General features: G+C 44.0%; 1 protein-coding gene across 1 annotated transcript in view; it reads right to left on the bottom strand.

Moving 5' to 3' along the window:
* LOC138498645 (type 2 phosphatidylinositol 4,5-bisphosphate 4-phosphatase-like) overlaps positions 1-18,957 on the bottom strand; it is a 474,081-nt gene extending 455,124 nt beyond the window's left edge. Inside the window, exon 1 of the mRNA XM_069622342.1 lies at positions 18,871-18,957. The gene's annotated coding sequence lies outside the window, so the exon portion shown is untranslated. The remainder of the gene's footprint in view (positions 1-18,870) is intronic.
* Between the last annotated feature and the right edge of the window lie 6,103 nt (positions 18,958-25,060).

Consider the following 25,060-nt stretch of genomic DNA (forward strand, 5'->3'; position numbering starts at 1 on the left):
TTATAGGATACTTAAATCAACAGATTTCCGCAGCAGAGCACGAATCCACAACAATTTACAACTCTCTCTGTTCAACATGGCAAGTACGCCCAGAGACAATGGCCCTCATTACGACCCTGGCGGAAAGGGGTTTACGCCGGCGTAAACCATGGCGCCCCTTTCCGCCTGAGTACGAGTTCCCTTAGCGCCATGGTGATTTTAACGCCTGCTTTTAGCAGGCGTTAAAATCCATGGCGCTAAGGGACCTTGTTGTTAATTACGCCACCGTAATTTACGGTGGCGTAATTAACGCCTTCCCCACTCCCATTATACCCTATGGGGCAAAAATGGGAATGGGGAAGGGTAAATGGGGATTGGGGACTTACCGCCCCGCCAAGGTCGGAATGGGGCGGTAAGTCCGCCAACCACCATGGCGGAGTTGGCAGCTTAGCGCCATGCACCATGGTTCTCCGCCAAGGTCGTAATGAGGGCCAATGTATTTCCACAAGCTAATGAAGTCCAACTGAACTTTAATGTTCTCGGCCCACATACAGTAGAGGAGTGGCTCCAACTCAGTGACAATAAAGAGAAATATCCCTTAGTCCCTTCCGTATTGCAACTACTGTGTCATCTGCACACTCTAGACATGCTACTGTGGATAGCATGGATTTAAACACAATTGAACTCTGCAAATCTGAGGCAAATACACAGCAAGCCACAAAATGGGCAATTGATACTCTGAAAAGTTGACTTTCCCCAAAAGGTATAAATCTTTCATTTGAATATGAACCCTTACATTCCCTAGCAGATCTTCTGCGCCAATTTTATGCCGAAGTGCGCACAGCCACTGGATCCGAATACCAACCCCAAAGTTTAATAGCGCTCCGTGCTGGAATCAATTGGCATATACATAATTCACCATTTAGCCGAAATATAAACATAATGCACAATCAAGAATTTCTAAGTGCAAACAACGTCTTCGTAAGTATCAAAGTGTCTTCGCCGAGCAGGAAAGGACACTGCTGTCCATAAAATGTCTATTTCACCTCTAGATCTACATTAATTGCGCAACTGCAGTGTTTTTTCCCTCAACGCTACAGATACAATCCAGTTTAAAGTGTGGTTTGACATTCAAATCCACTTCGCACGGCTCAGACTTGAAGGACTACGGCAATTACCACCAAATGCATTTACTGTCGTTGTAGACGAAAACGGCCACAAATCTGCCAGCCTAACCTTCAATGAGGTCACCAAAAATCATCATCCACTACTTGAACGACATTGCACTAACTTTCATGGACGCATGTATGCCATCCCCGATTCTCCCGTCTGCCCTGTCCAGTCATTATTGCAATACAAATCCCATCTTCCAACAGATGCCCCATGTTTCTTCGTGGCACCCCGCAATCTAACTAAGGAGGAACGTTGTACAGAATAAATATGGTACATCAAAAAACCATTAGGAAAGAACACAGTCGGATCATTTATGGTTAAGGTTAGCAGACGTGCTCATTTGCAAAACCACCAACCCACGCTGGGCTTGAAACACGACAAATTATGGTTGTGACTGAACATCGCTACCCATCCTCGATCGAAAGTTATTGGAAACCCCAATCTGCCAAGAAACTGAAGTGGTCCACCATCCTCCATCACGGGTCAAGCAACATAACCTCCTCTTCCTCACCATCAACAAGTTCCTCCACCAACATCTTTTCTCCACTATCAAACTGCATTCCCTATTGTGCCACAACCTCATCTGTCACCTTCCCAAATCTTGTCTGTTCCGCCAATTAATTTCTCCAATTTTCTAATTGTTCTTTTACTTTTCTTGGGAATGTACAATTAACACCAAATAACACCCATGCTTGATTTCAGGAGATTTAATGTTCTAGCTGGATATCGCACTCCTTTGCAAATGTGCAAATTAAATGCTACAAATTGTTTTCTCTCAGTTTTTCATGTAATTTGTTGTTATTGCTTGATAAAACCCTCCTTTTGGAATATGAATTCCAATGCACAGCAACAGTTTTCCTACTGTATGTATAATCAATTTAATGTTATAGCTTCACACAGCTTTCTATTGTGAATTCCAAATGCCACACGAAGCAACACGTTTCCTTCTTTCTTTGTATGACATTTACTATCTGTTTTCTCTAGTTGCACATTCATCATCTAGTAATACAAAGGCCCATTTTTACATCTTATTTAATGAGCTGTTCTGATAAAGCTCTCTTTTCTGATACGTTCACTGCAATGTCCATTATTATAATATGCTTTCAAATTAATAGTACTACTCAATAAGGCTCTCTACTGTGATTGTTCACTGAAATGCCCTAGAATACCTTTTCTAGTTTTTTAAGTGCCTTTAAAAAGGTCTATTGTCTGTCATCTTTGTTTTCATGCTTAAAACCAGACATGCCATCTCCTGGTATCCTTTGCCTAATGTTCACAAATTAAAAAAAAATTCAAAAATCTTTGGTGTAATATCTGAGGTTTTCAATTTCCAGTCTGAATAAAGGGAACCGCTTTTGGGAAGCATTAATGCGCAATCATAAAATATTGTTCATAAAAGTATATTTTTCTGCGGAATACGTCATGATTCCTCAATTATTTATTTGGTCATTTTTCATTGTGTACAAAACAGCATTCACAACGCAACGCCTTTTCCTTCTTCCAACATGGCTGCCCTCAGTCCCGTATAACGAACACAAGAAAGCATTCTACGCTTCCACTTCATTCAAGCTCCGCGTTTCAAAGACAACACGCAGACTCGATGTCACGCGCAACACCAACAGCAAAGTAAGTTTAAAATAAAGACTAAATATAAATTTGAGTATTCCGGACGATGGTCCGGAATACTAATAGCAATATGCCCCTCACGGCGGGGGCATTAGCGGCTCATAGTAATGCCCCTCGGTCTTCATTAAGGTTATAGATTTAAATGGCACAGGGGATACTCGTAGATGGACTTAACGTACGTGCATTGTAAATCCTGAAAAGGAAGGAACTTTAAAAACATGTATTTAATGTGCATCAGCCAAATATTTGACTTTTCACATAAAAGTAAAATTCAGGGCACATATCAAAGAAACCTTACATTTCATTACATTTAGATTTAAAGGAAGGAACACCTATTTATATTTGGGGGGGGGGCAACAACGTAATAACACAGATCTTAAGGGATAGTGGGGAAGGTAAGCATGAGGTGGAAGTGGGTGACAGTTATGGGTGCATTGAAGTCTTGCATTAATGTCACTGTGGCTAGTGGGTTACCTTTATTGGCAGTATATTCTTTCTATCATTGGGCCCGGCAGCAGAAGCGAGAGTGGGATACCTCACACCCAGTGATGGCGCGTTAGCTCACAGTGGTTTGTGCAACTTGTCACAATCTTGCAACAGTACATCAAGGCATGCTGTTAAATGGAAGCTTAAGCGTAAGAAAGGGGACCAGAGACTGAGTGAGCTGTTTTTATTCAGATGTTACAGTAACAGCAATTGAGGTAAGGGTGGAAGGGTAACCCCAGAAGTCCTTCCCATAACATAGTGGATTATGTGCTTGGGTTTAGCTTGAGAATTGCCCAATGTATGGAGCACTCAAAAATAATCTGAAGGCTTTCCAGGAAATGATGGAACACTGGCACGATCAGATGGCTACAGTGACAGACTACACTCCAGGACAATTGGTCAGGCAGTGGAACCTGTGAAACCCAGCGCACTTCAGCACAACGACTCTGTGGTTCTGGAAAAGATCAGTGAGGTTAACTAGCTCATTGGTTTAATGTCTCGTAGGCAGATGCATATGGTTGTGGTAGGAGAGGTCAACTGACAAAGATGGGCATACCACACCATCACACCATAAAGTCAGCAAAAGGTTTTTTTTCTCCAAATGACCCCCCCACCAACTCACTACCCAAACGCACTAGTTCCTCCAGTTCCTCAGCACCATCTGTAACCTCATTAGTCGTGCCTTTTGCCCATCTTTGCCAGTTGACTTCTGATACAACAATTTTTGCACACAGCATTCAGTCCTAGACAATCTTTGCAATTGTCCAAATGGGTGGGAGACCCACAGTAAAAACTCTTTTCCCGAAAAGGAACAACATTGGGGTTAGACATGCAAGGAGCTTGCCAGCAGTACCGTAGGAGTTGGGGGGCTCACATTTGTCACTAATCCTATTTCACTTCTTCCCCCTTCACTATCTCCTTAACACACAACCTTGAGTGATTTAGCAAAGGCTAGAACCTCCGCTAGAGTGGTATTTCCAGACAGCCAAACCACCTCTCAGATCCCATTGCATAGACCAACCACTCCTCCCCAAAGGTGTCACCTATTCTCCAAGAGCTATGCAGGGAAGGGGAGCTCAGGGAAAGGAAAGTACTTTTCCATGAACCTAAGGAAAACTCAGCTGCAGGCCCAATCTCAAAGTTCGTTCAGGAATAGGGCCCCTTTTCCTCCCTTATGGGAAGACAGTCTAAAGGCTTCAAGAAGTTGTCACATTCGGATGTGGCTAATCATGGAGCAAACCCTCTGCCCGCCCCCCCCAGACCCACTCCAGGGACAGCACACTGTCCCCTTAGGAGTGTGACACCAATTGAAAAAGCATAAGGAAATAAAGTGCTGCCTATGATTCCTTCAGCTATTTATGCCCATCTCCCGGTGAGTCACCCGCTCAGCCGCATGCCAGCAGCACTTTCGCCTGCATGTTTTGAGTGACTGCCCTGCTCACAACTCCCCACCGTGGTCTTCTGGAGCATGCAGAGGGACCAGATTGCTGTTCGAGGCCCGCAGATAATCTGAATGGACGGCGTTCCAATGGCCCATGGTGAGCCCGAGCATTGCAGGCAGCTAACCCCTGACCCTACACTGCAGCGCTGGCAGGGTAGTTGCTAGGAGCTGTGCACAGTGCACACATGGAATTGTGACATCCCACATACCCAACGGCCACTTTCTGGCCCAGTTCGTACCCCCATGTTCTGTGTAAACTGCAGCTTTTGTAGGTCTTTCCCAGAGAAAAACAACACCACAGTATGTTTCATGGGTTCTCTGGGAGGTGGTGGACATCAGGCAAGAGTGCAGGCCAGCGCCACAGAAACTAAAGAACATCAGTAGGTTCATCAGTGTTCTCCAAGGATGAGGCAGTCCCCTGAGTCATCATGTCAGCCTGCAATGCTAGTTTGGAGAGGGGCAACCACAGTCATTTCCACAACACACGCCTTTGCATTGGACCTGCCACCTGCCCACAAGTGGGGAATCGGCCCTCTCTGCTCCAAGCATTAGGTACCTGTTTCGGATTAAGCAGCAAGAGAGTCCTGCTGCAATTTATGGAGGCTCTGGGAACCACCTAATTCCATGAACCAGTAATAAAAAGGTACCGTTTCATTCATTTACTTTGAGACCAATGTGTTATGCAACGCACCTGGAGGTAGCTGAAGAGCAGGTGTTGGCCACACCAGCATGGGCAGTCATGGGAGCACGATTACCTGGGACTACTCTTTGATCAGCAACCTCATGTAGGGTTTAGGAAATGCAGGGCTGCTTGTTCGTGCATGAATGATGCGGATGCGGGAGCGTGTGCGTGTGTGTCTCAAGCTCTGCATTTTTAAGTAGGTATAGTGGGACCGTTCTGCCACTCTAGTTCTGTTACTTTCTGAAGTGTTCAAGTGTTTATACTGCCATAAGCTCTAAGATGAGGTTGTGTTCGTTTTTCCCCACCCCAACATTTAATTATTGCGGCTTTTGTCAAGTTGGAAAGAATGCATTTTTGAGTTCTATGCTTTGTTCCATAACTTGAGGTTAGGTGTGTAACTTACATTACAGTAATGATGTACCTCAGTTCTTAAGCATGAGGATTTTATAGGCACTTTCAAAAGTATAGGACTTGAATATGGGCTCCCCGGAAAAAAGTATCACACGTATAGGCCTTAAATATAGGCCTCAGGTGATTGGTTCTACAGATAAAGGCCTTAGGTGCAGCTATAGGGTATATTATATTTAGTATGGATTTTGGGCCAATTATTAGTTAGCTTAATACAAGTTTCTTGCTGGTGAAAGCCACTTGATTGGATATCAAAGCAAGTGCCACTCCAGGAGGTATCTAAATGGCCGTTGGCACCCCACTTATGCATGAATGTATGTGTGTCTGGTGCGAGGGTGCATGCTAGCTACGTGCTTGTGGGGTATAGGAGCATATGGTGACGCTGCATGTCAGGCGATGCTCAGGGGTGCGACTGATGACATGAGCGGTCTTGTGACATGGGTGTTTGTGCATGATACACAAGTGGGATGGTATTGGTCTATGGAAGTTTCCCCTTGCGTAGGTCCACAAGTGGTTAGTTTAGTTTTGGGATACAGCCCAAGTGCTTTGAGTCAGTCTTGAGCAGCCACGAGTGTTACGGGAGGCCGGCAGTGCGCACACAGTCCCTTTTGTCTCCGAGTCCACGCGCTGCTCTCCCTGTGTAGCCACATGTGTCCCTTTAGTATGTGTTTTCCTTTCCCTTGCTCCTGTTGTGTGCACGCGTTTCTGTCCCTCTTGCATGTCCCATGCAGCTTACCGGTGTCTTTGTCAGGTCCTCCGCACAGCCCGGGCTGCACCGTTGGCTCCTGCCGGCTGCTCCTCTTCCGATAGGTCACCTCCACATGCTCTGGGTCCTCTTCACCCTTGTGTTGCTTCCCAGGCACAGGTCCGCTCTGCTTACTTGGATCGTCTTCCTCCTCCACCGGATTCTCCACTTCTCGGGAGGATAGCTCTGGGGCAACATGCTCACCTTGGAAGCAAGACGACACAGAGCAACACAGGTTTGATCCCCGGGTCCGCGCTTAGAAACCTCTGGGTATAAAGAGTGTTATAAATAACCAATCATCATCATCACGCCTCCTTGTCAACGGCCCTCTTCGCCTCTGAAGCATCTCATCAACAGCCCTCTTGGCCTCTGCAGTGTCCCATTGGGTACTCCTCACTGTAACGCTCACCTGATTCCCGCAGAGGCGCCGGTCTTGACTGGGTGAATGCCGTATCTTCAAAGGTGATGTGTAACACACGGTTGGCTCTTTGGGCTGGACCTCTGTGCACTGTATGTCTGACTCGAAGAGTAAGATGTCTGCAGATAGAAAATATGGGATTAATGAACTGGGGTTATTGGGTGCCTCTCTCCTCTTCTCTTTCTCTTCTCCTGTAGAACCCCAAAGGTTAACGCCCTCACCTTAGGTAAGTGAACGCCGAGCTCTCCATCTGCCTCGGGGCAGGGTGCCGTAACCAGTTCCTTCACTGGATAAGGGTGCAGGCCTCTTGACCTCAGAGGACTGCTGTCCGTCGTTAACTGCACGAACGGTAAGTTCTGGGCACTTCAAATGTCTTAAAAGTCTTTTGTAATGCTATCTCTTGTTTTGCAGGGTTCCGGCGATGGCGGATGGCGGGCTGATGAGAGTTGAGGATCGAACCCGCGTGAGGAATAGAAGCGCCTGGAAGCACGTAAGTAAGCGCTTGTAGCCTGCTTCACGATGCGCACTAACTGTCCCTTTTATCTTGCAGGTACAAGTTCGGAGCTTTAGAGAAGCTGAAGGGTGCTGGAATACCCACTGGATTCGGCGTGGGAAGGAGTAATGGCACGTGAGTAATAAAGTTGCCCAATGTCTTTAAACGCACCTTCTTTTGTCTTTCAGATGCGGGATGCAGCGCCGAAGGCCTCCGGAGCGTGCGAAGAGCTGGTAAGCTTTTGTCTTTCAGATGCCGGAATGCAGTGTGAAGACCTCCGGAGCATGCGAAGAGTAGGTAAGCCTTTGTCTTTCAGATGCCGGAATGCAGCGCGAGGCGTTGGTGACAGCCGATGGACCAGGTAAGAGATGCGCTGCCACTGAAGACCGTAGTGCTAACCTGTTCTTTCTTTGTCTTTACAGGTGCTGCTGAAGACTGGATTCCAGGATGGTAAGCCTTTGTTCCCTTAGGCCCAGGATCAGAAGCAGAAGACACGATGAGCGTTCTGCTGCAGAGAATGCAGAATAACGCAAAGCAAGATTCATCCATCGGGTGTGGTTTAAATAGCCTCCTGTAGTGCTTAGGTGTCTCCTTCCACAGTCACGCCTAGGTAAGAAAAGAGTTCCTGCTTTCCAGAAGAGTTCCAGTGTTCTGAACCTAGGGAGTGGCTCCTGCCCCACCCAACAGGAAAAGTAGTCCCAAACAGAAGAGGATCAGGGGTTCAACTGGCAGGTAAGTAAGCAGCATGGTCTGCTGCAGGTAAGTCCACCCAAGCATTATGAGCCCGGCGCTTCCAGCGCTGGGACTGGGCATCTTTATGAGCCTGGTGCCACTGGCGCCAGGACAGGGTCCAAAAGGTCCCAATTGGGACTGGCTGGCACTCGGAACCGGGGTTATGGGTCTGCTTCCAAGGGAGTCGGGCAAGTCCTGATCTTTTGGAAGCAGAGATCATGACACTCACCTGCAGTTGTCTTCGCTTCCACGTAGTGCTGCTTCTCATTCAGTGGCGATGCACTGCAGCATGGGGACGTGTCGCCTCGTCGCCAGTTGTTGGGCCCCAGGCACACCCCACAAATGAATGCACGAGCCTTGTGATCTCTTGACCTCTCTCTTTATTCTCGGGTTACAAACTGTTCCCCCTTTCCTCTCCTCTCCCCCTCCTGCGACCTCCCTCCCCTCGTACTTGGTCCGTCCTCCTTGAAGGAGCCTTCCTTAATTTCTCACCACAACAGTTGCGTAGATGTTTTATATTGGTGGGGGGTGGCTACAATGGTCTGGTTTTCTCGATGGACATTGGAAGGCTGTCCTCCACTGACAAGCCATTTGTTGCACTGGAGACTGTGCAACACCACTCGTGACCTTGTAACTGCAACCTGGATGTGGGCTACCTAGGGGGACATATCATAGCTCTGCAGTTCCCCCAACAGGTGTATCCTAATTTAGCTGTCACTAAACAACCTCTGGTTTGCTACTTGTGGTAACCCAACAGCTTGGACTATATTTCTGCATAGTTTCCATGCGTTGAGATATGCGTCACCCTCTTGGTGGTGTATATGCAGCTTTGGTGACTGAGCTGGATTCCCTGAAAAAAACTTTACTTAAAGTGCAGTTATCTTGAGCAGATTTATTGCAACAAAACCCTGAAATTTAGCAGATGTGGGAAGTCATGACCAGCTTAACTCAGCACGTTCCCTTTGATCACACCATAATGCCATTGTTTATGTCACTGTGAATCCCTTCTCTTATAATATGCATGTGCTCATGTGCTTTGCAGTGGGAAAGTGCTGAGTTAAGCTGGTCATGACTTCACACATCGGCTGAATTTCAAGGGGTTTGTTGCGTTGAATTTGTTCAACTTAACTTTAAAGGTTTTCAGAGACTTTCAAAGGTTTTGTTAGACCATAGTTCTTTTACTGGCCACTAACCATGGCCTTCAACCGTGTTCACCTTCTAGCCCCCACCTCACTGTAGCTGTAAAAATCTATTATTTGTGTATTAATTCAATTTTGTATCTCTTGAAAAAAAGTTGTTCCCATAACTACGGTAGAAATACCCATGGTTAACTAAAGGCAACCCGCGAATAACCGCGGTTATCTGTAAAAACGGCAACAACAAAGAAATCGCCCCAGCCCTCTCAGGCCCTCACCAAGTGCCCCCTCCCTTTGGCATGCTCCACACATCCCCCTAAACTTCCTTTTCACATTCTAGCCCTTGCCCATTCCCTCACCCCCAACACTCGTGGTTTTGTGTGACGCACTTAAATTCCTGATCAGGTTTTTGTTCCTAACCAGCATCCTTTTCACACCAGCCTTCACGGGCCAAAACATGACATGAATAATTGACCTTTTAGGAGGACAATTCTGAGGATGTGAACAACAGCCTGAATAATTCTCTTGATGCAATTGTCCAGCAGGTGCTGCGTTTCCTGTCCCAAGCTTGGGCGGGCATTGTGAGCAGCAGCCTTAGTTGAGATAAACATGAAGTTGACTATGTCGAAAACATACCGGCCTTCAGTAAGTTTGCACGGTATGCAGTGATTCTACCGAATTTATAAGAACGAAAAATGTGTACCAAAACAAATAAAGAATTCTTTTCAATATATTTATGGGGGTGGGGTTGGGGTGGGATTATAAACAAAGGGAAACCAGGGGTTTGGGGGATGGGTCCAAATTAAAAAAAGAAAAAAAAAAGAATCTATTTTTTTCAGTAAAAATATTTAGTTAAACACGTTTTCATTATCTTTTTGTTCGGTAAAATCTCATGTAACCGGTTTGCACATGCTATGACTGACACTGACTACTTCAGACCTCTGAGGTTTCTTTGGGACCCTCTAGCCATGGCCACTGTTCAATGTTGTACCAATAGTTTTCATTAGGGTCCACTAGCAATGGCCTTGGGCTCAGAGATCCATTACCCTCTGCCTAGGAGATGTGATCACTGCAGGTGCAAACATTTTTTTTCCACTCTCTATTCCCACAGGATTCCCCCTGATGTTCCCCCAATAATACTGGACAATCCCAAACTCGTCTCTGTCCTCATAGGCACTTAACAAGTGCCCCCTTCTTTTTCCATGGTCTCTTCACTCAATTGTTTTTTTCCTCCCGGACCCTCTACTGCCCATTACACTCTACCACTGTTTGGTTAGTGTGATGCATTTTTTGTTCTCTGAGGTGGACTTGGTTGAAATGCGTGTGCTGAATTTCAGGGGGTTTGTTGCATTAAATCTGATCACCTTAACCAGTGCTCCAGATAAGATTTGGAAGTGGGAGTATTTTACTCCCTATTTTTTAAAGTTGGGAGTAACTTTTTAAAAAAAAATAATGTTTTAGTTAGTGTAAAATAGTTTATTATAAACTTTTCACCATTACCTTTCCGATACAATACAGTAAGTTAATATAAAAAGAATAAAAAGAGATATAGGGATACAAAAAAGCATCTGTATATAAACAATAAGAATAAAATGATTTTTAGGGAGTTAAAATGTAAGTCCAATTTCCAATGGAAGTATTTTATAAGCGGGTAAAAATGTGTTTAAACTGGACAACAGATATGTTTTTGTACTAATCATTTCTTTGTACCTAGTTATTCATGCAGATAAGATACAGGTTTACTTCTTCCCATCTGGCAGCAATAATAGTAGTTTCTTCCTATGGTATTAGTGCACTACAGGTCCAAACAGATGTATGGAGCTTTGTGGGTGAAAGCTATTTTTTGTTAAGAGTATTTTTACCCTCAGTTTTTTGGGGTGATTATGTGCCTATTTTTAGGGAGTAAAAGTGGCAGCTACACCCCTTTTCTGCAGGGCTGACCTTAACTCGCTCTTTCACAGAATTTCAATGGTTTTGCTATACCAGGGTCGTCCAACTCCAGGCTACTGGGACGAAAACATGTTGGATTTTCAGGATACCCCTCATTAATATTCATGAGATAAATGTGCATTTAATTATTCTAAACGGCCTCTGTGCGTATTGTAACAATATCTTTCTTTTGGGCCACTAACCATGGATACTGGGCATATCAAACCATTACTTGGTTACCAAACGCCCATTGCCCCTGCCCAGTAGATGTAGGCACTGCAAATGTTAAACTTTTATTTTTGAACTCCTTATTCCCACGATAATTTGACAGTAATAATTTCCAATAACAAAAATTCCTGCGGTAGAGTAGCAATTTACTGATTCCCGCGATACTGGGAAAAAGTGCTCAGAATTAAAAAGTCTTCCACATCCTCACAAGCACTCAACAAGTGCACCCTTCTTTTTTGTTAGTTCCCCTCACTCCACTCAATCGCTTTTTCCCTTCGTAATCCTCTCCCATTACCCGCTATCACTCATCGCTTTGTGTGATGCACATTTATTTCTGAGCATGTCTTGCGGCGTTCCGGCTGTAATCTCATGAAATTCCTGCGGTCCTCCCCTGATAAATCAAAAATGTTCTAGCCGTAACTGGCTCCCCAACCCACACCCAAAATCACTTGGTGTCTTCTTTCCCACTCCCAAACTCTAGCCTGATGTGATTGGCAATAATTTTGGTATTTATATAGCGCCTATGGCCAGGGCATCTAAGTGCTGTGTTTCAAAACAATCAGTGTTCCCCTAGGAGTGACTACATAAACCGAAGAGTTTTAAGTCTCTTTCTAAAGTCGAGAGTGTCATTAGACTCTGCAAGGTCGTGGGGGATGTGAGGAGTCAGAAATGAGAGCAGGACACAAGGAGGTCATGTTTTAACAAGAAGAGATTTATTGAAAGAAAATGGGTTGGAAAAATATCTCTCTCACCCTATGCTAACGAGGGGTTTCTCTACCATTGGACTAAAAACTAAGGATCTGTCTGTGTCAGGAAGTCGATAACTAAAATTGTCATTGTGTCCAAAACATCCTAACCTGACCGTCACACTATAAATAAAACACAAAGGGTGCAAGGAAATGTCTCTGACTTTATATTAGCAAAAAGTGTTAAAAACGAAAAGTATCAAAATTATTCCAATGAAAATGTACTCCAAGGTATAGATCCTTGGACCCAGAGGTTGGATTCTTGATAGGATGGCAAAAAGTGTCTCTTGTAAATAACAGTTCCTTTGTTGGACTTGCAACGTTTGTATTTAAACACAACTTTATGTAGTAGTCTTTCTGTAGTATTTCTTGTAACTAATAGATCATCTCGTATACTCCTCTGCCAGGAATCTGCATACAAATTTAGCAGCCTGGTGTACTCGCCTGACAGGACTTCTCTTTATAGTTTTTTGAATCACCTGGTATACCCCCCTGCGAGGTATCTTTATCCAACTTCTCAGTTCTGTGGCTATATCACAATACTCTGCTACCCACATTTTCACGGCTCCTTGTTCGCCTGCGGCTTCCCTCTCCTTCTTCCGGTGGTTTTCCAGTGTTCTGTGTTCGTGAGCTTCAGCTTGAGGTTTGACGTCCTCTCATGCACTCCCCTTCCGGAAAGTGCGATTACTGTTTTTAAATGTCCCCCGCATGGAGGGATTGGGAAAGCAACTAGTCCACATGTGGTACATCGAGCTCATGTCATTGTGCATCCTCCTCCTTGTCTCAGTACCTGAGTGGTTATGGGAGTTGGAGTCCATGGAAGTCATGGGTCTTTTGGCTCTTATATGGTTTTCCTCAGAGGTTTCACCTAAAGACATAGTAGAAACAAAAAGTGCTGTGTGTATGGCATTTGGGTTACACATGAGAGTCTGCCCAGAATAACAATAGGCCATTACGAATTCAGGTATTAGAGGATCCTCCTCATGGGAAAGGGGGGAATACTGCATTGTATCCATTGAAGTCAAAACGTGTCCCCGGTAGTTGTCTCATCCCATGTGATCCTCCTTTATAGATCCACCACCAGGGTCAGGATAAGGTAGTGGCTGCGGTCCCCTGGCCACATTGGAGGAGACCACCGCCGGGGAATCCGTGATTACTTCATTGGATTCATCACAGGGAGTTCATTCCAAAAGATTGATGACATCCTTTTTCCACCTCCAAATAGCATTTTGAGTTCTTTCATGTGTGGCTTCTGCTGGTAACATCGCAGGAATCACTTGCATCAAGCAAAAAAAAAAGGTGCCTTTTCATTTCTGAAAAGCCTTTCAGCCTTTCTGCTGCAAAGTACCAAGGCCGATAACATAAATATGTTTCTATGCCATTTCATCAACAACTGTTTTTACGACGGGTGTTTTGCTGCAGAATCTTTGCAGAAAATATTTTTTGAAAAATGTTTTAATTATTTTTGGGGTGGTTCCCCCAACCCCCTTGTCATTTACCTATTTTATTTATTCCCGACCCCCCCAACCCTTTATATGCCCTTACCCTCCCCACACAAAAAATTCGAAACTTTTTTTTGACTAAAATTACACGGCAAAACATCCATCGTAAAAACGGTGTCGATGAAACGACGCTATGCCATAAATATATATAAAGGCTTTAAGGAGCAGGGGGGGGCACCCCCATGTCTCTGTCAAATATTTTAAAAACTACTGGATGGATTTACCCCAAACCAATCAAAAGAAATTAAGCCAACACTTTGTACCCAAGTGGTTTCTTATTTGGTCCAAATATGCCAAGGGGTTTTCATGCTACAGCTGTTCAAAAACCTTACTTTTTTTCTATGGGCAAATTAATGGGCTGAAAACGGATGTTTTGTTTTCTTAATCTCTTTTTCATTTTATAATGTTTTGTCCCAAAAATGTGCAGTTTGCGGGGCAGAGGTCCTTGGCAAAAGTATTTTGAATTTTCATCCAAATACAACCAAGTCAAAGGTTATTAGCAATAGAATTTTGGTAAAACATAGCTGCTTTTCATTTTTGAAATGCCTCTCTGGTGCAAAGACCATTGGAGATATAGCTATAATTGTGGGAGAAGGGGGCATCCCCTTCTCCGTCAAATATTTTTAGAACTACTTGAGGCAATAACCCCAGACCCATCCTGGAAATCGAGTCAACGCTTCGTGCCCAAGTTGTTCGTACCTGGACCAATTCCCTCTAGCGGTGTGCGCTTCAGCAACAATTTGACTTTTTCTTTAAGGGAAAATGAATGGGGACTAGGTCGAAGAAGTATTTTTTAACTTTCTTAATAGCGTTTGTATTGTTTAACAGATCTTTCCTAAAATGTGGTGCACACACGTACAATTCTTTTAAAACAATTTCAGCCAAATGCATCAAACAAGTCAAAAGTTATGAATTTTTCCTAGGTTTCCTATGGAACTCAATATTCAACTTAACTATAGTGCGGCGACCCCCCACCCTATAAATAAATAAATATATCTATATCAAAGACCAGTAAAACCGTGCACAAGCATTTGCAAATGCACTCCACAACCTCATAATTAATAAAAAGAAGCGGATACATCCAAAAACATTGGAGCAGAGTACTTTATTAAAGGATCCCTGGACAGGGAAAACAATAAAAGCTCAGTATTACCTGTTTCACAACATACAAGTTGCTTGTACACATAAAAAATTCTATTGTTAATAACTTGATTGGAGTACCAGATTTGGCTGAAATCTTGTAGTTGGTTAGGGATGCACACCACTACCCGCACCCCCAGACTCCAAAGTTTTGTAAAGATGTGTTAAAAATTTAAAGTTATTAAGAAGACAAAAACAAAATTCCAAAGTTGCAGCCTACATCCCATTCATTTTCCTTTGGCAAACAAGGTCAATTTTTGCCGGACCGCACAGTCCAAACCGCTGGATGGATTTGGACCTGGTCCGAAACAACTTGGGCACAAAGCACAACTTGGGCACAAAGCATTTAAAAGAGGCCTATTTGTGGTTTGGGGTTATTCCCTGCAGTAGTTTTTTAAAAATATTTTTGACGGTGAAGGGGATGCCCCCTTCTCAAAAATAGATAGCTATATCTCGGGTAAAGTGCCAAAACCAGGGGTTGTTAGAAATGAAACAGCAGCCATCTCTGTTTTTACTCAATGCGAAGGATAGCTGAGGTTATCTGAACATGAAAAGCAGGAAAGGGCCATTTGCAAATGCCATCACTCTAGAGGTGGCGGTGGCTAGAGGGCACCAAGTGAAATTTGGGAGTTGGAAGGGGTATAGGTACTGAGTTTGCAACACAAAGCTTTTCTATAATCTTGGCTATATCTGCAAATAGCTGACATTTCAAAACAAACTGCTTCACAGAAACAGAGTGTGTTGGGGGAGATGGCAGGGGAGGCTAGGAAGCCATCTGGGATTTGGGGAGCTAGCACAGATTGGGGGCACTTGATGAGGGCCTGGCGGGGCAAGACAGCATTTTACTCCAGCTGTTTTTCTGATATTCACTGCTATAGAAAACTACAGATAGCCGAATCCATCTGTAGTTCATACATAAAATGCCTACAGATAGCTGAGGTTATCTGTACTTCTGTACCCACGGCTATCAAACAAAAGTTAAAAAATGAAAGATATTTTGACAGGTACAGTGATATCGGGGATGAAAAATCACTGGGCATGGCCTTCACAATAGGCATCCGGGACTGCCATCCATACAGTCAACGGAACTGACCCTGCTTAGCTACAAAGCATAGTAGCGTCTGGCACCCTCAGGCCATGTTGCCTAATAAATAAGCACAAGTGAAATGCTACTTAGAGCAATGTGGCCTGAGGGGGCAGGCACCGTCCTCTCTTTAAAGCTAAGCAAGGTCGGCCCTGGTTACTGCATGGATGGGAGATAGTCCACAGTTCTTAGTTTTAAAAATCTCACAACACAATAAGAAAGCACACAGCATCTGCATTATCTTTTTTAAAAACATGTTAATATCAGTCCTTGATAGTATTGCACTTAGAGGCCATTCTTTTGCCTTTTGCTGAATTGCATTCTGGTATTTGTAGTTTTCCCCGAGTCAAGATGATCGGGAATAATGCCACAATTGTACACTTTTTGCCTAACATAGTTCGATAATAATCGATATGTTTGAGTGACAATATGGTATATGTACTTTTAAAGTTATCGTTATAAAGCAGGGTATTATTAAAATCTAGACGTGTGTGAGGGAAAATGAGAAGGCAAGTAAGTCGTGAATATTTGCCCCTGGTGTGGCAAGAGAGTTTACAATCCTGGGCACTGGTGCAGTTATTAGCCCCTGATTGTGGCTGATTTCCAGCACACAAGTAAAGGGCACATGTGGGTGGACAGCATAACTTTTGTTTCCAGAGGTTGGACACAACCCCTTGGCTTTTTTTTTTTTTGAGTTTGGCAAGCTTGCTCAAGTATTTGGCTACCAGGATTTTACTCAGGTTGTCATTTTCTCGTGCAGACGCTTTCCCACAAGTCCAAAAGCACTTGTTTCATATTGGGATTTTGTTTTCATGGGAAGATTTCATGATAAATTGCTGGCTTTAAAAGGTGGGCACCTATAATATTTGCCAGCATATGCATTGCAACATTTCCTCTAGCAAGGTATTTTTCTGGGGTTCATTACTTTTTTAAAAAGTCCAATGCTATTTTGTTTTGCACACTTTCTACTAAGGGGAAAGTCAATTGAACTATATTTGTATATTTCACTTTAAGCTACATGTTGACTTACTGAGCATATGAATATTCATGGCTGCCAGCTTTGAATTTTCACTATTGGGGGCAAAAGTACCTGGGCATATTTTATTCAAGCAGCCAGTCATGTGTTTCCCTTTTCTGTGCTCCTTAAATGCAGTTAGTTGGGGTTGTGCGATGTATCACAACATTGACCAAGTAACCGGTCATAAAACAAGGGGCTCGTAGTACTCTGCTTAACCAAAGTGTGTGATCCTTGGCAAATAATTTAATTTCACAGCGCTTTAACTAAAAACATTGTGAGTTCTCAAAGCCTGCAATCTTTTATACATATTAAAAAAATAGTTATTTTTACAGCTACAGTAATACCCGGAATAAAAAATGCATGTGTGTCTCTTGCCAGTGGCTTTGGGACTGCCCCGTAATTTGCACACAGAGTGGGACTGGATTCTGTCTGTGTGCAGGAAAAAGAGCAGCGTACTGTCTGCTAATTTGCCGCAATGATCTCAAACTGGAGGACCCCGTGCTGTGTTATTGCGGCCACTAGGTGGCACATGGGCATGCCCCTCTTGGCGGATATAACCGCTGGCTGTCGGCTGATGCTTGTGGCGTTGTGTAGAGGCAGTCTGTGGTACTCAAACTGCCATGAGGGTAAAATGACACTAGAGCCGTATACCCCGTTCACCGCTGCGCGGGAAGCCGTATCAATAGCGGCGGAACTAAGAGGAAGTTCCAGGCGATCTGTTTTTTCGGTCCCCTGGGGAACCGTGATCACAGGTATGCACGGTCGCCTGAAAAGGAAGTAAAGTTAGAGAAGAAAAACACAATGTACTGTGCAGCGCGTGTTGCAATGCGCTCTATCTGCCTCGCGCTTTGTTCATGACAGAAAAAAATAACGCTCAGCACTTTAAGGAATAAAATAGTACTTATCTGCTGCCCATGCATCAAAGAAAGAGAATGTTGTAAGGAGGAGTCTAGATGTGATGTCACAAAAGGGGTCGTGATTGGTGGATTGCGACAGGTGACATGCATAAGGACAATCTTTTTTTCAGCTCAGAGGCTACACTGACGAGCAAGTTGTAGTTCTTCCTGGTTATGGTTGTTTTTTGTATAAAAGCTGTTGAGTGTTCAGTAAAGAAAGAAAGCATGATACGAGCCTCCGGACGTATGCTTGCTTGCAATCTAATCGTCATATTTGCCTTGGGGTTAGAACTCAAGGTTGAGAACCGGCTATGCTTGCTTGCATCACTGCAGGCAGATGTGCAGTACTCTTAAGAATTTTCAGAACTTCTACCTCGGTAACTAACAACTGGGCTGACTGTAAGAGGAAGCAGGAGGTAGAACTGAGATCTGAAACATTATAATTGTGAATAAGTATTGATCCCAACTGCCAACTCTGAACAAGTTGCTTTCCTTCCAAACCACTTCCTAATCATTGACGGCGGGTGGCCAGAGGTTTTAGGAACTCCTTGAAATAATTCCTAGTACCAGGGTATTCAGCTTAGACCCGCGCATAATGCTACGTTTGCAGAGAGTGCAAGAAACTGACAGAAATGATGAACATTTGTAGTATCCTGGGCGTGTCCGATGGCTCCATCACTATAGATGCTAAAATGAAATCCATTTGCAAGTTAGATGTATCCATGCAATGGTTCTTTTGGGGTTGCCATTCTCTTAATGACTTCTATTTTCTGTTAACTCAGTGTAGCAATGGGGAAAGGTAGAAAAGATACCAAGAGCTTGGACCTAGTATCAGACCAAAATCGTTATGATCATTGTCCAAGGTGGACAATTTAGCTCTGCCTCCCACGACCAGGAAGGCATACAAGTAGAGTGCAGTTTCTTTAGAAAGGCACATCAAAGTACTTAAAATGTAGTGAAAACCTCTGTTCAACATGTCATTTGTTTTCCAAAAGGCGTTCTACTTACATGTTCCGTCTCACCATTTCATCAACGTGCCATCTCTCAGTGGGTCTTAATTCACTTTCTCATCATTCTCACTCAATTACAGATTCCTTCCAATGTTGTACTATATGCTTCTAAAAAAGAACTGCCGTTGTCATGGTGCAGCTTCACCACCTCCATCAGTGGATTGTGAGCCATTCACGAGTTATCCAATCAGAATGTAGCATTAAAATACACAAGGAGCCTGTTATGTATGACATAACACAGTCAAACATTCTAATTATTCTAACATTTTTAGATGACTGGTTACAAATGTATGCAAAAATGAAGCTTGATGGATGAAAGGTTTTGACTAAACCTAAACCACTGGCAAATTGCTTTGAATTAAATCATGTTCTGACATTTCCCAAATGGAATTTAGAGGGCAACAATCCTGATGTTTACTCAGTCATAACATGATTTTCTATGAGGGGGCAGTATTCAATACATTACTCCTGTTAATATGTTTTTATTACGTCAGCCATAGGACTGATTAGGGCTTTAGATTACGTTCCTGGATGCTTGGAAGAGAATCGGGGGATTGTGTAGAATCTATCTTTATTTGTCTGGCTTTCATCTCTCGAGTCTTTTCTTTGTTGAAAACTTTATTTTAGTTTACAATAAGAACATTGAAAAACAATTACATTAGGAATACAATTCAAATATATATATATATATATATATATATATATATATATATATATATACACATTGACACCCCAACTTATTTACATTTACTCCCCCACCACCCACCCCTGATTCACATCACAATTATTTGGATCAATACAGTGTCAGACATGTGCCCCAAATCTTCTCAAATAAAGCCAATTTCTTATCCCTCCGATAAAGCAATCTTTCCATTTCTACCAAATTGTGCATTTCCGTAAACCACATTTCAATAGTCTTCCTATTAAGCCATTGTTCATGCTGCGAAGTTCTACCTACTTGTTTCTTATGCTTCCGATTCACCACATACATTATTTAAGGGTCTCAGATACTGTGTTGATCCTTCTCCTGTTTCAACCACTGGGTTTCTCCTGCCACAGTTAATTCATTAATTCTTATTTTGTTGAACACATGAAAAATACAATTGAAATTGTGTGGGTGCATAGATGTGAGCTTGATGCTGCTGTGAGAATGTCGGATGGAATGTAGAATGTGTGTTGCTGGAGATTCCAGGAGTGACTGTTGGTCTGGTTTTCAGCATGTGGCTGCGAGCAGGAAAGATGCATTTTCCCTGTGCCCTGATCCAAGCTAATATGTAACTGAAGAATAAAGTACATTTCCTGTTTTGTACTTAATGTCTCCTGCCTGGTTCCCGAGTACTTGTCCCCATGCTGAATAATTCATTTTGGCGACGAGCAATGTTAAAAAATTGACCCTGGCTGAAATGCAGTGCCATAATGAAAGGAGGGCCATTGTGGTGAGGAAGCGGTATCTTGAGGGATCCCAGAGGGAGTAATTGAGGCACCGAGAAGGGAGGTCAGACGTTCCAGGAGAGAGCCACATGCAGTCTTGGAGCCAGTGAGGTGCTCGTATGGAGGAGGGCTGTTCCCCTGCATTGACTGCAGAGCCAGAAGGGGAGGAGGACTGCGCTGTGAAGAGAGCTCTGACGTTCCCAGGAGAGGGCCAGATGAAGCAGCAGGAGAATTGGAGGCAGAAAGGGACACTTGTTGCATGCCGGTTTCCTCCACCAATGCTAGATGGAGTGTGGCAGAAGTGTGGAGGACGCAGTAGTGTATGTGCTGGGAAGGCATGCAGAACAGAAAACGTCCTGTGGGAGAGGTTGTGCAGACCGTAAATGTTAAGGGCCTCTGTTTTCTGTGGCCGTATTTGGCAGCATGGAGCAATTACCACCTCCATGGTCTGAATAGGAGTGGTGACGTCAGCTGTCATGGTGCACATGATGGTTAATGTCTTGCAGTGTTCGGTGAGCTGTAACAACATTGGTGATGGGCCGTAACAGTTGGAGGAAAGGACTCGTACAACATCCAGCGCGTTGTGAAGGTGACGTGCACAGAAGTAATTATGGTGAAAATAGGGCGATGTCGGAACAGATCAGTGCAGGTAATGATAAATGGTTCCTCTGCATTGGTTTGATATGATATAAGCCATTTATAACGCGCCTGTACATAAGTGTTTCAAGGGCAGACAAGACAAGGAAGGGAGGCCAGAGGGAGGACAGAACAATGATCATACTAGGCCTTGTGTCATTCAGATTGCACAAGTGTGTGGGGATGGAGGGGGAGAAGTGCCAGGGGAGAAGGGGGAAACGGAAAGTGCAGGTAACTTGTATGTGCTGCCGGGAGTGGCTCATAAGTGCATACGTGAGGGGACTGTAGGGTTGCAGATAAAGACCCTTGAGTGTGTGGGAGGCCCAGAGGCAGTCCAAGGGCATCTGGCCATGCAGGAGCCCAGACCTGAGGTTCAGGGGATGGCCAGGTGATCGGTGTGCCAGAGCAATCAGGGACATCAGCAAGGGAGAGGGAGTGAGGAAAAGGAAGGTATTGAGATGCTTCTGGAACCGGAGGTGGTCCTGGTCAAGTTTGAGAGTGGCAGGGAGGCTGTTCCAGATGGAGGCCCCAGCAGAGGAAAGAGTGCTACCTCCCACTCTCTGCTTGGAGAAGTGCCTGATCCTCATTGGAGGTGGATTAGCGGAGGGCTCGAGGAGGAAGATGCTTAGGAAGAGCACTTTGGAGGGAGTGCTGTCCCCGGCCCCAGAAAGCCTTGTGAGCGATGCAGTGGGTCTTGAACTTGATCCTCGCAGCCACAGGGAACCAGTGGAGAGATTTCCGGGCAGAAGAGATACAATTCCTGGGCTTGAGGCCAAGGACAAGTCTCGCAGTCCTGTTCTGGATAAGTTGTAAAGGGCGAAGAGTAGAGGCAGGCAGATTTAGAAAGAGGATGTTGCAGTAGTCCAGCCTAGAGATGACCAGGGCTCTGCAGAGAGTGAGCTTCTGAGGGAAAGTGAAAAAAGGAAGAATACCTCTGAGGAGGTGCACATGATAGTTTGATTTCTTAGAGATGTCAGAGATCTGAGGAGAGAAGGAGAGGGTGGAGTCAAAGATGACAGCAAGGTTCTTAGCCTTACAAAAAGGAGAAGGTAGAGGGCCAGGGTGGGCAGCCAGAGTGAGAGAGGAAAGCAGGGAGCAGGTGTCCCGATGAGGAGGATCTCAGTCTTACTGGTATTAAGGCAGAGATCATTGGAGGCACACCATTCCTGAATTGCAGACAGGCAGTCTGGTATGAGAGAAGGAGCAGAAGGGGCTGAGGGGAGCATCAAGGAGAGCTGGGTGTCATCTGCATGACACTGAAAGTTAGAGCAGAAGGTAGAGATACGATGGACCAGAGGTGCCAGGTAGTGGATGAAAATCCAGAGAGAGAGGGTAGACTCCTGGGGAACAGTGATAGAAAGAGAGAGATAGAAGAAAGGAAAGACCCAAGTTGAACCTGGGAGGGTCGATCAGTGAGAAAGGAGGTCAAACAGGCCAGGGCCTGATCAGAGATACCCAGGGTAGGCGCACAAGCCCAGCTTGTCGGTGTAAATAAGGACTGACAGTTGAGAAGCAAGGTACTTTGTTTATGTGCATGTGCAGGTAGAAAAGAGCTGGTTTTGTTGAGGATGCCAGCAGTGGGAGAGACTTTGTTACTGTTTAGGAGTTGGCGATTTACCCACCGCGTTTTCCCAGCAGAGGTGCAGTATACATGTGAAATTTTACCAGCAGTATGTTTCTCAGCAGCATTTTCCCAGAAATTGGAGGTTTTTGGGCTGTGTTAAATGGGGCGATTGAGTTTAGTTGGAATGTATTTTAAAATGGAAGTAGTGTATTTATGAGGAGTTTTCTGGTATGATGAGGTGTGATGTGAATTCGGTAAATGTACATTAGAGCATGAATAATCTTTAGTATTATATTCTAGCATTTATGTACATGTTTAGTGTAGTTGGCACACCACGGAGGATGTTTTGTAGATTAGGACTTTGCGTGGATGAGCAGCAGTACAGTGTGTAACTATTGAATGATGTGCAAATGATGAAGTGATTTAGTGCTTTCAATTGTTACAATGTCGTGCGAGGAATAAGTAATGAAATGTGTTCATATCATGAGAAGTTGAAGACAGACATTGTATTTCAGAAATGTCTATTAGGAAAATGCATATTAATTAAATGCATTTCACGTGTGGTTTGCAATTATGATAGTACTCCATGAAGATTATTATGGTGTTTTGTGTGTAATTAGTACACAACAAAAATATGGGTGTTATTAGTATACCATTAGGGTAGGTGGGAGACGTGTTTGTTATTTGGGTGTAGAATGGTAATTATTGACATGTACTATCTGGAATGGGTTTTGTGGGGATGACAGGGTTTCTGATCAGCACTTCTCCTAAAGGGTTAGGTTGCATTCCCATTTATAATACATGTGTGTATGTTTTGGAGTGGATTTTAACATGAGTGTTGAACTTTGGGAGCGTTTGGAGTGGATGTAGTTGTGATTTTTTGGCGTGTACACCAGTTAAGAGTAGGTGTTGTTTATATCGTCGCAGTAGTTTTGCCCCCCAGGTAAGGTGTTGTTTTGTTTTGGAATTATCGAACACCAGGTAGTAGTAGGTGTGTGTGTGTAGTTGTAGGGTGTAGTAGCACAGTTTGTGCAGGGGTTATGACACAAAGGTGCACATTTGAGTCATGGAGATGTCTGCCATTTGGAGTGGTGTGTGTCAGGGTGTTGGTGGACATTGCCCTTTGTGCACGTAGCCATGTCATGTTTAGCAGTGGCGTTAGCATGGTTGTGGCAGAATTTCTACTATTTAAAACACGTATTATTCTTTTAAGGATTGTAGTGTTGCCTGAGCATAGGTCTGGCCAACCTGTGTTTGGGTGGCAGGTGAGGTTGCACGGGTACATAGGATTGGTCTCCTGTGTTTGTCTGGGTTGCGACATTGCTGCTCCCTTGCAGTGGCGTCTGTGTTTAGTGTGATCTTTGTCTAGTGAGTTACTTTTCTTTGGTCTTTCTTTTTATCATTTCTCAGGGAGATGTGGTTGAGCTTTTAGTTATGGTGTGAGCTGTGTCGTGGTTGGTTTGTGGTGTTGTCAGTGTTCTTCAGGACATCGTTACGCGATTGGTAGCATAACAGGATTTCAGTTTGTTTTGTTGCTTGGTTGCTCTGTGTAGGTGAGCAGGGTTGTGCTCAGGGGTGGCAGACCCGATGACCAAGTGTGGCAGGCCAGGCCAAAAGGAGGTTATGTTTTGCATGGATGGTTCTTCATGTAGTCAGGTTGTTTCTGTTGTGTAGCAGTTATACCCTCTTGTGGGTAGTTCGTGTTTTGGTGTATTTGTTTATTTTGGAGTGTATGTTTTCTTGTTGTGCATTGTGTCGGGAAGTCTGGTTCTGAGTGGTTGTTAAAGGTGAGTGTTGGATGGTTCTTGTGCTGTTAGGGACTCTTCGAGTAAGAGAATCTTTAAAAAGGGCCAGGGGTCTTCAGTAAACAATGCTTTAAAATAGGTACACCGTTCATCTTCCATTATACTGGCTACCCGCGGATGGCTACCCATTCTTAAGGCAGACACGACTACACTGCAGAATTCCGCGCTATTTTTATTAATTACTGCTCAAGTAAGAGTATCCTGTCTGTTCCATGTAAGCCTCCTGAAATGTAATCAACAGTTTATATTTGGTTTATTCATGATTCTTAATTCAATTCCTATCTGAATCAATACTGCCTTTGAGTACATTAAGGAGCGTTTTCTAGCCCTTGAACATTTGCATCAAAGCGCACTATTTATTGTATAACATTACTATTCATCTCACAGGGAGGTTTGGTGACAGTTGGCCAGACAATAGCAATAATATCTTCATAGGACTGCATAATTCCCAAGTAAGCCTTATTTGTGAGCTTTAATTCATATTTACCAGGATACGGTCAATATGAGTCTTCCAATCCCCACTCACATATGTAGATGCCACAGGGTTGTCTCCTGATAGCCTACTATGGCAGGCCCTCAAGCTCGCAGTGAACCATAGCTGGGTCTCTTTAAATGCAAACACATGTCGCTTTGGTGGGCCAGCCATGAGTTCGGGTATACACCAGGCCAAATCTTTGTCTTTCATAAGGCCTTCAAATATAGCCAAGGGAGCATATTGTAAATTTACCATCTCTATTTTTATCATTCTGCTA

The sequence above is a fragment of the Ambystoma mexicanum genome, chromosome 5q, assembly GCF_040938575.1.
Source record: "Ambystoma mexicanum isolate Mex_15411 chromosome 5q, UKY_AmexF1_1, whole genome shotgun sequence".
NCBI classification, from domain to species: Eukaryota; Metazoa; Chordata; class Amphibia; order Caudata; family Ambystomatidae; genus Ambystoma; species Ambystoma mexicanum.